This window comes from Oncorhynchus mykiss, chromosome 13, assembly GCF_057628025.1.
Source record: "Oncorhynchus mykiss isolate SJ-2025 chromosome 13, ASM5762802v1, whole genome shotgun sequence".
Lineage (NCBI taxonomy): Eukaryota > Metazoa > Chordata > Actinopteri > Salmoniformes > Salmonidae > Oncorhynchus > Oncorhynchus mykiss.
Window position 1 is genome coordinate 35,792,508 of NC_143034.1, and position 14,396 is coordinate 35,806,903.

At 39.6% G+C, this 14,396-nt stretch overlaps 1 long non-coding RNA gene across 1 annotated transcript; it reads left to right on the forward strand.

The window, feature by feature from the left end:
- The first annotated feature begins 1,018 nt into the window (after nt 1-1,018).
- On the forward strand, nt 1,019-9,247 carry LOC149978853 (uncharacterized). The gene is made up of 2 exons (XR_016485868.1): nt 1,019-1,498; nt 1,633-9,247. It is a non-coding gene; the product is annotated as an uncharacterized LOC149978853 (long non-coding RNA).
- The last annotated feature ends 5,149 nt before the right edge of the window (nt 9,248-14,396 follow it).

The following is a 14,396-nucleotide window of genomic DNA, read 5'->3' on the forward strand; positions in this document are numbered from 1 at the left end:
GCTAATCAGCATGTTTTGAATCTGAGAGTAAATAGATCCGACTACAATTCTAAAAATGAAGGGTTCAACTGGAGTTGTTCTAAGATCCCCTAAGAACCGTAGGGTTCTTGGTCAATGAAAAACAGCCCCAAAAGGTTCTTCAAAGAAGTTGTTAGAAGATGGGTTCATCGAGGAACCTCCGTTGTTGCTGGACTTCTTCCGGGAACTTCGCAATTACAACTGAAAACGATGGTGACAATTTTGGATGCGACAACAAGTTAAAAAGGTTAAGTTGGGTTGATGTTTGGCTCTGAATATGTCTAGAAATAATAAAACACACTAAAAATGAATAACGAAGACAATGATGGTTTACTGTGAATATCTTTCGTAACGTTACTATAGTTAATTATCGTAAACATTAGAAAGCCGGGTTTGACCGTCGGGGTTGTATGAGCTACAGTAAAGTACCGTTATCTAGCTAGATAACGTTATGTCCTAACTAGGCACAACTAGGTTTGGATTATTTCCCTCAACTATATTCTATCCTATTTATTGTATATCGTTTCCATGAAGCCAAAATGGCTTTACACTCATTAACGTAAGTTTCCAATCTAGAGGAGTTCTCACTTTTGTGAGAATGAACTAACGTTAACTAAGGACGGTGACATGTCCAGACGAGATGTTACAACGAACTGAATCGTCAATGGAGGTCTTCCTCTTTATATAGCCTGCTACAGCATGCAATACTATTAACTCACATGGGGGCATAACGTTACATGTACAATACTATCCCATTTTGGAAACCTTACATGGACAATACTATCCCATTTTGGAAACGTTACATGGATGACCTCTTGTCGAGGGAAATTAATATCTTAGATGGTAGCTGGAGATTGGATTCAAATGCATAATGGTATTAATACAGTGTCTAGACTAGCTCTTTCTCCAATATGTTCTTCTATTTTGCATTAAATTGTATATATGTATATATATATATATTTGTTTTAATGCTTTTAAGACTATACTTTGACACATTTTATCTTCCTTTGAAATTCTTATAGGACAGAACATGGACACAATGCAATTGGGATCAAGAAGAAGGTACAGATATGTTGTAGGACAGCTGCATTTGAAGTGTACATTTAACCTACATAGCAGTCAAAACAAACTGACATCTATTAGCATACAAATGTGTGCAAATGATCTTTTCAGATCTTCTCATAAATTAATCAAGTCCATGGAATGGATATAGACAAAAATATAATTCAAGGACCCTCAGAGGTAGAGAGGCGAGGCAGGGGTTAGGACATCATCCTGCTATTTTGACAGTCCCTGAAGGACAATACAGAAGAGGTATTTGCTCTTATTCCTTCCCTTTCTTTAATGTACTTTGTAATAAAATTAGCAAGTGTAGTAAGATCATTGCTTTACTTTACTAGGACTGGAGACCACAGCAGCGATCCTGCTCTTGCCCTACCTCTTCAATGAGGGCCCGAGTGGCCTTTATGTCCGTGACAAGGTATGCCTATGCCCCAATCATCTGTTTCTTCATAAACAGAGGTGTGCATGCTTATATAAAACTACAGCTGAACATTTGTTATGTTCTTTGTTAATTGTTTGTGTATTAATCTTTTCTTACTTTTGTTGACACAGATTTCACCGCTCTTCACTCCTTCACTGCACATCGGCGGAAATCCATTTCACCATGAGAGTCAAATCCCGCTGGCCTTTGATGGGGAGAACATCCACGCCCTCGAGGACATCCCCATGGGACTTGGGCCTCTGCTAGAGATGATTTTTTAATTCCCCTTAAATTTCACAAATTTCAGAGAATCACTTATGTTGTTAAGTTACTGTGTTCTGGGGATAAGAGAAGTTGGGGTGAAGTTACCAGGGCCGGTCATAAAGATGGCAAACTTCCTAACATAACTATGTGGATACGATATGCACACTAAAGCTGAAAAATCTGTATTTAGCATCAAGTCTACAATATTGTTAGTTTACCTATGATTCATTTTTTAAATGTGTGTTGTTTTTATTTTACATAATTTTAGATTTTTTTTTTAAATGTCATGAAAAGCACTTTACAAAGTAATTTTATTATTTATTATGGTCTGACATGTCTGCAGAAATGTTGCAATTTTGTAGTGTGTTTTGTTTGGTAAATTGTTTTGTAAATATTAATTCACATTTGTGGAGCCACTAAATAAACAATGAATTATTTAAATCAATATTGTTATTATTGAAATATTTTTTTTTTTTTATAATGGAGGGAGGGAGGACAGGGAGTTAAAAAAATGAACCCCAAAAGGTTCTTTGAGGAACCATAAGGGGTTCTTCAAAGAACTAATAGGGAATCCTACAAAATGTTCTTTGAATAACTTTTAGGGGTTCCCCCACAGTTTCAATTTGAAGAACCCCTACAGGATACTTCAGGAACCTTTACTTTTTAGAGTGTATATTGATCAAAGTCACCTTTTCCGAGAGACATTTGCATAATTATACACAACCCAATTTGGTATGACTATTTTAGGGTGAAATAGCAGCCACAATAGACAGACCTTATATCGCCCATAATTCGACGTCCATTGACATCACGTGCTGAGTGCGTATGACCAAAGTTATTCAATTTAGCTACACTTTGTAGTAGCTTTTTGTCTGAAAGTATTTTCTCAGCTGCGGCAGTATTTTCACTTTGGATGAATTGCGTGCCCATAGTGAACTACATCCTACTCTGTTTTAGATTGCTAATATATTAATATTATTATTACTATTGGATAGAAAACACTCTGAAGTTTCTAAAACTGTTTGAATTATGTCTGAGTATAACAGAACTCATAGGGCAGGCAATCTTCCAAACAGGAAGTGAAATTCTGAATGCGTGTCTAATTTCAAGTCATCGCCTATTCACTTCCAAATAAGATATGGATCTGGTAGCACTTCCTACGCCTTCCACTACTATATGTCCTCATTCAGTAGAATGGAGCCTCTGGAGTGAACTTTGACCGAATGGGAGGGGAATGAGTCACTGTCCCAACAGAATGCCATTTCCTGGTTGCGCATTTGTCTGTGGATGTCACTATCGTTCCATTTGGCTGCAGATGAAAACGTATGCTACGGTTGGTACGTTATTGGATATATATGAAAATAACTTCCTGAAGATTGATTCTCTACTTAGTTTGACCAGTTTATTCGACCTGGAATATATATTTTTGAAGTTTTCGTCCGAGTTCTCCTGGACCAGCGTCAGCTTTTGGGCACGTGAGCTGAAAGTGCTAGCAAATGCAGCTAATTGGACATTATGGAACAAAACAACAATTTATTGTGGAACTAGGACTCCTTGCACTGCATTCTGATGAAAGATCAAAGGTAAGGGAATATTTATGATGTAATTTCGTATTTGTTGACTCCAACATGGCGGAGAAATATATTTACGTCTGAGCGCTGTCTCAGATTGTTGCATGGTAGGCTTTTTTCAAAACGTAAAAAAAAAAAATCTGACACAGCAGTTGCATTAAGAACCAGAGTATCTTTAATTATATGTAGAACATGTATCTTTCGTCAAAGTTTGAGAATTTCTGTTATCTGGCGAAGCTATCCATAATTCCTCCGGATATTTTGGAGGCATTTCTGAACATGGCGAGATTTGTGGATATAAATATGCATATTATCGAACAAAACATAAAATGTATTGTGTAACATGTCATGAGTGTCATCTGATGAAGATTATCAAAAGGTTAGTGATACATTTTTATCTCAAATTCTGCTTCTGTGACTCTTTCTTTGGCTGGAAAAAATGGCTGTGTTTTTCTTTTGATTTGGTGGTGGTCTAACATAAATATATGTTGTGTTTTCGCTGTAAAACATTTTTTTTAAATCAGACATGGGTAGATTAACAAGCTGTTTATCTTTCATTTGCTGTCTTGGACTTGTTAATGTGTGAAAGTTAAATATTTTGCCTTTCGCCTTGCCGGGCAGTTTTATTTAAAATGGAGTAAAAAAATAAAAATAAAAATGGGGAAAGTCCAATAATTGTTTTATAGTTTCACCCTAAAGTGGACACACTCCCATCAGTTTGAGACAACTGCCCAGACTTTGTAGACTGTTTAATAATGCTTAAACCTCATCTTTATCAAATTATCCATTAAAAGATATCAACTCAAAACCTACTTTAATCTACGTATGGGTTGTTTAAATTGTATCTAATTATATTCCAAGTATTACTTTATCAAATCTCTAGTAATCATTGTACATACGTACAATTCATCATATTTTCATCTATTCACAAAATCCATACAAAAAGTAAGAAATGCTCAGGTACTCACGGCAACCAATCTATTTGCTTTTTCAAGGACTCAATTTCCTCCTCTTCTTCCCGAAGAGGAGAGGCGAAAAGGATCAGAGGACCAATATGCAGCGTGGTAAGTGTCCATGGTTCTTTTAATACGAAAATGTACACATGAACAACTGAATACAAAAACAAAAACGTGGAATGAACGAAACCCAAAACAGTACCGTGTGGTGAAAAAACACAGAAACAAACACCCACAAACACACAGTGAAACCCAGGCTACCTAAGTATGACTCTCAATCAGAGACAACTATTGACACCTGCCTCTGATTGAGAACCATACTAGGCCGAAAGATAGAAATACCCAAATCATAGAAAAACAAACATAGACTGCCCACCCCAACCATACTAAATAATGACAAAACAAAGGAAATAAAGGTCAGAACGTGACAACTCCCAGCAGAACCAAAAATAAACGTGTTTCCCGGACAATGACCGGATCGTCAACGGTTCTCTAATCTCCCAGAGACCACGGCAAAAATCAAGTCTCCCAGGAACTATAGACCTTCCGCTGCTTTCTAAAATATCATCCCGCTCTCAAAACCACCCCGCGATATTCTATGATGTTACTATCCAAACTTCAGATTAAGACTCAGTCACACAACTCTCATACCACAGTCACACAATGCTATTCTCAAAAATACCTAATCAATTAGTTGTTTTTCAACAATATTTTAACCTGCAGGAATATATTCACATTTCTATCATGGTTAGATCCTAGGATAATGCAACTCATACATTTACATATTTTAATAATTCTAAAATGGGGTCCAGGTTTAAGACAATTACAACAATTACCTTACTATCTTATACTATATCATAAATGGTCATGACTGGTAAACCCAGTTCGCACAGATTCCGGATGTTTTCCCTGAGATCCCAAGTTGGAGCACCATTTATCAGGAACGAGTTTCACTCACATCTTAATTAATTTTTAAAAAAACTACTTCCGAGATGTGGTATCCACTCGGCTCACTGCCTCTCAGATCAAAGGTGGGTCCATCTGCTCCGTTCCCTAAGTGTGGTCTCTCTGAGATCCCAAGATTGAGGAATCCCTCATGTGCCATTTACCCAGGTCGTCAGGAGCGGTCACCAAGTGAAGAATAACATCCCCATTGCCAAATGTGGTGGTTAACTTCTTTAATATCAAATGAGAGAAACTTAACACACAAGTCAGAGTTATGCTTAAACTAAATCTTTAGTCACTTAATAAGGGAGCAGGTCAATACAACGTGCACATATAAAGTGAATCAATTGAGTCTCTACGATAATGATGGCTGGTCGACCCACAGGACAAAAGTACAAAAGGACAAAAGTACAAAGGTCTTTTATAGCCAAGATCCACCCCTTTCAACCTACATGACGACTAACAGATGTATAGAACGGGTCACAAGGTTAAGATTTGTATGAAAGAAACGTATAATTCTCAGCAGATAGTATCTGCTGTAAAAACAGTACTCTGTGTAGAGACCAGGGTCTGGCCCTGGGGTCATCTCTCCCTGGTACCATATAGAACAGAAACATTAACTCATGGTTTGGAATGCGGTCTCTAGGTTTCATCACCCAAAAGACACTAAGTTTTCTCTCAGAGGCCAATGCTCAGTAGAACACAGACACAATATTTATAAGAACCATCTATTCTGTTGCATAAAACAATAATTTGCTCTCAGTGTCCACTGAAAGTTGCCTAGTAACAACAACTGGGACCTAAAAGACACCCACCATGAGACCCACTAAATCTGCCCAAGAAGAGGAAAACAAAAGAAAAAGCCACAGCAAATTTAAAAACAGGACGCAAATAATGTTGTTGACACGCCACGTCTATCAAGACAACTGGAGCACTGGGCCAGACACTCTTAAATAGAACCTGGGCCAGCTCAGGTGAAACACCTTCCCACTAACGAGATGGACAAGCCTGCACAGGTGTAACACATACAGACTAACGAGGTGACACCAATCATTGCATCCGACGTGCTAGACGTGCTGAAGTCCAACCTTAAAACATAAATGGAAAGACCAAAGCCTGTAACACCTTCCCCCTTTAGTCAACAAATATATCCCATATTTTTGTTGGACATGTTTGCTCACAACCAACAGAAAACAACTTCCATTTCACATAATCAACAACAATGCTTCTACAATATCAACATGGTGTCTACTGGCTTGTCAACAATTAAAAACAAGATAAAACACATTTCTAAATAATAATATACAATAGTATTATTTAGTATTATTTTTTAAATCCTTTTTTCAATAGAATCCTAAAACCCACGAGCTTCTAGAACTCATCCCCTTGGAAAGAGCCCCCAAAAATCTTGTCTCCAATACGGAAAAAGTGCAGTCAAAATAAATTGTGATCCATGGCAACGCACTGGCTAAATGCAAAACTTGTTGACTGCCCACCCTTGAGAATCAGCAACCAACTCCTGCAATATCCGTAGTAACTTTCCACCTTACTTCGCTCTCTCTTTTCAGGGTTCACTCGATAGGCATGTTGTTGGATCAGGCCCAGTCCCCAATGTCATGCAGTTGGGTTAGCACATCTGAGAATGAATCCTGATATTATAAAATCAGGGCAACATTGTCAAGACAACTGTACCCAACAATTGTCAGCTGGTTGCATAAATAATTAAGATTACTGTCACAAATTGTAAATATGGAAATCAAAACCAAATGTACACCCCTTTGTTAATATGTATTGGCAATAGTTCACTTAATGGTGAGGCATGGAATAATAAAACATGTATCTTTTATCAGGCTGAATGTTTGAAATATGAGGTGATTTGAGTCATGCTTCGTCAGTAGTGGAATAAATACAATTAGCATTTGAATGTTGTCAAGAAATACTGGAGTGATGTCAGATTGTTAATATTGATTATAGACCAATTTATTATACTGCTTTCATGTGTGTATATACACAAACATCTGCAACAATTATCATATTACATGTATTTTTTTAAACAAGCAGCTTTTTCAACTTGTAGAAAACAGCTGGCTACATTTTGAAGTGCTGCATTTTGATTCAAGTGGGTCACCAACGCAGTAAATGTAACACAGCTCTTTTTTTGTTAGTCACTTTTTGTTAAATAATACGCTTTCAATTCAGAGCCTGGATTTTCCCCTGAGGCTAATATCCATATCATGCTGCAATCAATTGAACAGGGCAAACGATAAGGTAGAACATCATTAAAATACTCCTACTACAATGTTAAAACATTCTACATTGTGACATTATTTCATTGATATCATGAAACAACTTCTTCATGTATGCATTTTCTGATGTTTGATCAGAGATCTTTTATCAGTGTATCTCTTGTCACATTGATCACAGCTATAAGGTTTCTCTCCTGTGTGTGTTCTCTGGTGTCGAATCAGATTGCTTGATCCAGTAAAACTCATCTCACATTGATCACAGCTATAAGGTCTCTCTCCAGTGTGTGTTCTCTGGTGTATTTTAAGTTCTAATGAAGATTTGCAACCTTTCCCACAGTCAGAGCAGCAATGAGATTTCTTCCCTGTGGGTCTCTGCTGGTGTTTCTTGAGGTGTTTTGACGTGGAGGGACTCTTCTCTGCCTCATCAGTATCATCATGAGGTTGTTGAGGCCCCCCAGAGGATCCACGATAGTCCCGTCTCTCTCCTGTGTGAACAAAAAGTCGGACAGGTGGTTTAAGGCCCACAACAGAAAAAAATACACTGTAAAAAGGAGATGCCAACAGCATAGCCATTATGTTGTACAAACAATGATGTCTAATGAATGTTAATTATTTGACATTTGTCTTAAGACAGTCAAGTGAACAACAATCATATTTTGTCTTGTTTTCACATTAGTAGTAACATCAACGAGTGTAGGCTAGAAATAAGTTTTTAAAGTTGTTGAAATCCTAAGCAGTGTGCCAGACAACTTTTAGTCTACAATATAGGCACCTTTCTGTCGGTCTATGTTGTTGTTAGGTGAAGTTATGGGTCCTACAGTAGGTCTATGGTATTGGTATAACTAGGGATTTCCGCATTAGCATGGAGGAGTTTCTGCAACCAAATTGCGTTTTAGCCAACAGAGAGCGATGCACCTATTTGAGGATGTCTGATAGGATTTACGCACCACCACTAATGATTTGTGGAGCTTCTCAAAGTATTTTTTTCTTCACCTCAAACAGCAAGTAAACAAAGTCTTACTAAAATCTAATTGGCGAATGACAAGTTGCTCAAAGTATTTGTAAAAAAAATCCAGCTCTCATTCTTGATAACCATTCGACATGAAAGGGAAAAATGTAATGCTCTGATCCAATGGAAATGTCATACAATACCTGATTACTTCTTATCCCTTACACAAAAAGCCTACAGCCGAGTCTGTCCCAAACTCACTGGCGCGGGGAAACTGAGGGCCCAGACTATTTTATACAATGTTGCTATCACGTTTTGGACAGACCTAGGTGGTAGTTGATACACTGTTTAAAGTTCTCTGTAGACAGGCCATGCACAGCCAATGTTATTTATTTTTATCTGGATATTTTCTAGCTGATTTTATTTGTTGACTTTATGTAGGCTATTTTTACATAGTTGGCAATGGCAATAAAAGTTATTTCGATTTGTATCATTTTCATTTAGGTTGACTGTAGATTACTCATAGAAAATGGTTTTGAGATTACTATATTATAATTATTATTACTATTATAAATTAAATTAAACTGTTCCAGTAAAATGTGAATATGAAAATCACTGGCACCAGATCAGTAGAAATGGTCAGATAAATTGGCACTACAAATGGAAAAGGTTGCCGACTGTTGTTGAAGCCTATTACTGGAAACTTTTTTTTTCTTATGGTTAGGCTATCTTGATCTCTGGTTCCCTCGAGTCATTTGTGAGTCTCAATTATTTAATAAAAATGGGTGACTCCTATGTTAAGGATGTAAAGAACATTTGCTGCTCTGTGGTGTGTATTGAGGAGCAACCAGACGCTGCACGCATTTATGAAATTGCTTATTCCAGTTACTAATAAGCATGCACTCATCAAGAAAATGATTGTAAAAGCTGTTAAATCCCAGTGGATTGATGAGGAATTGAAAAATGAGGCAAAAGGAATGGCAAATAAGTCTGTCTGAACAACTGATTGGCAAACATCCTGCAAATTGAGAAATCATGTGACTAAACTGAAGAAAAAGACAATGAAACAAAGATAAATTACAAAGAATGATAGTAAAAAAGCTTTTGAGAACCTTACATACAATTTTGGGAAAAAGGCAAACTCTGCTCCATCATTAACTGAATCAGAAAGATCATTCATCAAAGCCCACTACTTTAGGATTTTTTCATTTAGCAAAATTAGGAAACTTAGGCATGACATACCAGCAATAAATGCTGACACTACACTTCCAAGTATATCTGACCAAATTATGAAAGACAAGCATTGTAATTTAGAATTCCATAAAGTCAGTGTGGAAGAGGTGAAACAATTGTTGTTGTATCAACAATGACAAGCCACCAGGGTCTGACTATCTAGATGGAAAATTGCTGAGGATAATAGCGGACTATATTGCCACTCCTATTTTCCATATCTTTAATTTAAGCCTACAAGAGAGCGTGTTTCCTCAGGCCTGGAGCGAAGCTAAAGTCATTCGATATGCGCTATGCTCTGCATAGTTAGCTCCAGGTAAAATGTTGCACTTATTCAGCCATTCTGTGACCAAAAACAGGCTACATATGGACAGTACCAAAATAAACTGACTCTGGAAATGACAAAGCGCCTCGTAACCTTGCTGGAAATGGGACAAATGGACCCCTTCTGTGGTATATTTGTAATCAAATCTAATTCCCAGGAACGGGGTTCATATGAACCACAGAGACTGTGTGGGATAATAACATGCCTTGTTCCCTCGACTCAGCTACCAACCAGCAATCTCCAACAGGGCCCTTTACCTGTATCACTAGACACTTCATAGTGAGCTACAGGTAGGAATCAGCAATGAATCCCAATAATGAGCCACCTATGGGAGGGGGAACCCTTTGTGAACAAACATCTCAACGTATTACTGCTATCCTGGGGAGATTGATATACCCCTTGAACACCGGCTCTGACCCTCATCGGATGTGACAGGGCTTGCAAACTATTACAGACTACAAAGGGAAGCACAGCCGATAGCTGGCCAGTGACAAGCCTACAAGATGAGCTAAATAAACTTCTGTGCTCGCTTCGAGGAAAGTAATACTGAAACATGCATGAGAGCATCAGCTGATCCGGACGACTTTGTGATCACGCTCTCCGCAGCCCATGTGAGTAAGACCTTTAAACAGGTTAACATTCACAAGGCCAGACGGATTACCAGGACGTGTACTCCAAGCATGCGCTGACCAACTGGCAAGGGTCTTCACTGACATTTTCATCCCCTGTCTGTAATACCAAGATGTTTCAAGCAGACTACCATAGTCCCTGTGCCCAAGAACACTAAGGTAACCTGCCTAAATGACTACCGACCCGTAGCACTCACGTCTGTAGCCATGAAGTGCTTTGAAAGGCTGGTCGTGGCACACATCAACACCATTATCGCAGAAACCCTAGACCCACTGCAATTTGCATACCGCCCCAACAGATCCACAGATGATGCAATCTCTATTGGAATCCACACTGCCCTTTCCCACCTGGACAAAAGGAACACCCATGTGAGAATCCTATTCATAGACTACAATGCAGCGTTCAACACCATAGTCCCTCAAAGCTTATCACTAAGTGAAGGACCCTGGGACTAAACACGGATCACGCCCCCATTCTCATCGAAGGGGTTGTAGTGGAGCATGTAGAGAGTTTCAAGTTCCTTGGTAACCACATCCTTGGTGTCCACATTATAGGCTTAGTTAACTGGTTAACTGTTAAAATCATGGAAACATAATGACGATTCTAATTCTAGATTTGGAATATAATGTGCAGCACCTTGAATATATTGTTGTTTGACATGACTACCAATTAATAAACCAGGGAGGAATTACTGACAGTAGGAGCAGACCTCCAAGAGAGGGAAATCAGGAAGGGAAAATGACCGCAAGTAGTGTAGACAAAAGGGATAACACGTTGGTGAAGCAACAGGTGTGCTGGAATGAGAACAATATAGGTGCTACTTTGAGAACACAAACTAACATCTTTCACAGCACAGAGCGAGGGAGTCCAGGGGAAGACTGGAGGAGCAATGAGGAAGCATTGTGGGATTCAATTGGCGCAAGTACAGTTGTTGAGACTGCGTGGAGGATGGTGAAGAACAGTCACTTTAACTCTACCTACATGTGCATATTACCTCAACTAACTGATACCCCACCACATTGTACAGCTAGTGAGATTGAGCGGACGATGTTGAAGAACAGTGGAGTGAAAAGGGCTAAAGTTGGTAATGAACAGCAGTTTAGGGTCGGAGTGGGAATCATCAGCAAGGATGTTTTTGTGGGTGACCTGTTAACGATCTCAAAGATGGTGAAGGATGAATTGGGTAAAGTGGAATCGGTTCGAGTGACCAGGAGTGCCGATTGTGTGTCAAGAGTGCAAAATGAGAAAACTTTGTGTGGTTTAGGTTAAACATTTCAGGTAGACGCACGTTGATTAAAATGAATGATAGACGGAAGGTTTTACTGTGGTTTTGTGAAGTGGTTTTCCCATCTTATGTAAAATCTGGGTAAGTGAGATATACAGAAGCCGCTGCAGTGTTACAATTGTAAAAAAGTTTGGACATGTGGCAAGTTTTTGTGATGGGAGTGCCCTGTACGAATGAAGGAGGTCGTAGTAGCTAGGATGATCAGGCCAATAAAGCAGGTGTCCTATGTGGAGGCAGTGAAAATAGCCGAAGGAGTAGAGAGGAGAAGGTAGTTCATGTCCCGCAGTCTGCAGTGAAGCCAGGCAGGAGAAGGATCCCAACATACTAATAGTGAACAAGGTGGACTTTGTTGTATTTATAGAGGAAGTGATAAATTGCATTAATAAATTATTAGTAGCCTTCGTCCAAAACTAGCAGTTTCCGCATTAGCATGGAAGAGTTGACAACAAAATTGTGTTTGCATTGCCCTCACTGCCGCAGTGATAAATTGCATTAATAATAAACATCTAAGAAGCTAGACATCATTGTGAAGGCGGAAAATAGATTTCTGGATCTCCAGGACTTCAGACGAAATGTTACAGGGAATACTGAATGAAGACGTTCCCCCTCCCAGGTTCCTGAACCTGTGTAGGGATCTGAATAGTACCATGTTTGTTTAAAATTCAGGGTAGTGGGGTGAATTTGGTTTGTGTTGACTTTTTTTATTTTACATAATTAGTATGATTTGTTAATCCCAATTTTTTTTGCGTTTTGGTTATTTTTTATAACCCCGTACAGTTGGTGGCAGCAATACACCTGATGAGTGTAGTCTGACTATAAACCTCAGAGAAGAAGATATGGTAGGAACCAAAGTGTTGGTCAGTGTTTCCAGTTGACCCTAATTAGATGTTACATTACATGTTGTTTTCTTACTTCATGTAGCCTGCTAGCTAGCCAACATATTCATACTTTGCTTACTCTGTGATCACTTGGCTGCATAGCTGATGCCTGCTGGACTGTCCATTAATCACGGTACTCCATTCTGTTTATTTATGTTTTATCTGTCGGCCCCAGCCGCAAACTCAGGCTCTGTGTAGTTAATCCGACCCTCTCTGCCTAGTCATCGCCATTTTACCTGCTGTTGTTGTGTTAGCTGATTAGCTGTTGTTGTCTCACCTGTTGTTTTAGCTAGCTCTCCCAATCAACACCTGCGATTACTGTATGCCTCGCTGTATGTCTCTCTCAAATGTCAATATGCCTTGTACACTGTTGTTCAGGTTAGTTATCATTGTTTTAGTTTACAATGGAGCCCCTAGTTCCACTCTTCATACCTCTGATACCTCCTTTGTCCCACCTCCCACACATGCGGTGACCTCACCCATTACAACCAGCATGTCCAGAGATACAACCTCTCTTATCATCACCCAGTGCCTGGGCTTACCTCTGCTCTACCCGCACCCCTTTAGCCTTTAGCCGCACCCTCATACTACTCCTCCTCCTCTGTTCCGCGGGTGATGTGGAGGTAAACCCAGGCCCTGCATGTCCCCAGGCACCCTCATCTGTGATCAAAAAAGCCTTGGTTTCATGCATGTCAACATCAGAAGCCTCCTCCCTAAGTTTGTTTTACTCACTGCTTTAGCACACTCTGCCAACCCTGATGTCCTTGCCGTGTCTGAATCCTGGTTTATGAAGGCCACCAAAAATTCTGAGATTTCCATGCCCAACTATAACATTTTCCATCAAGACAGAACTGCCAAAGGGGGAGGAGTTGCAGTCTACTGTAGAGATAGCCTGCAAAGTAATGTCATACTTTCCAGGTCCATACCCAAACAGTTCGAACTACTAATTTCAAAAATGACTCTCTCCAGAAATAAGTCTCTCACTGTTGCCGCCTGCTAAAGACCCGCCTCAGCTCCCAGCTGTGCCCTGGACACCATTTGTGAATTGATCGCCCCCCCATCTAGCTTGAGTTTGTTCTGTTAGGTGACCTAAACTGGGATATGCTTAACACCCCGGCAGTCCTACAATCTAAGCTAGATGCCCTCAATCTCACACAAATCATCAAGGAACCCACCAGGTACAACCCTAAATCTGTACCCTAATAGACGTTATCCTGACCAACTTGCCCTCCAAATACACCTCCGCTGTCTTCAACCAGGATCTCAGCGATCACTGCCTCATTGCCTGTATCCGCTACGGGTACGCAGTCAAACGACCAGTGTCAAACGCTCCCTAAAACACTTCTGCGAGCAGGCCTTTCTAATCGACCTGGCCCGGGTATCCTGGAAGGATATTGACCTCATCCCGTCAGTTGAGGATGCCTGGTCATTCTTTAAAAGTAACTTCCTCACCATCTTAGATAAGCATGCTCCGTTAAAAAAAATTCAGAACTAAGAACAGATATAGCCCTTGGTTCACTCCAGACCTGACTGCCCTCGACCAGCACAAAAACATCCTGTGGCGGACTGCAATAGCATCGAATAGTCCCCGCGATATGCAACTGTTCAGGGAAGTC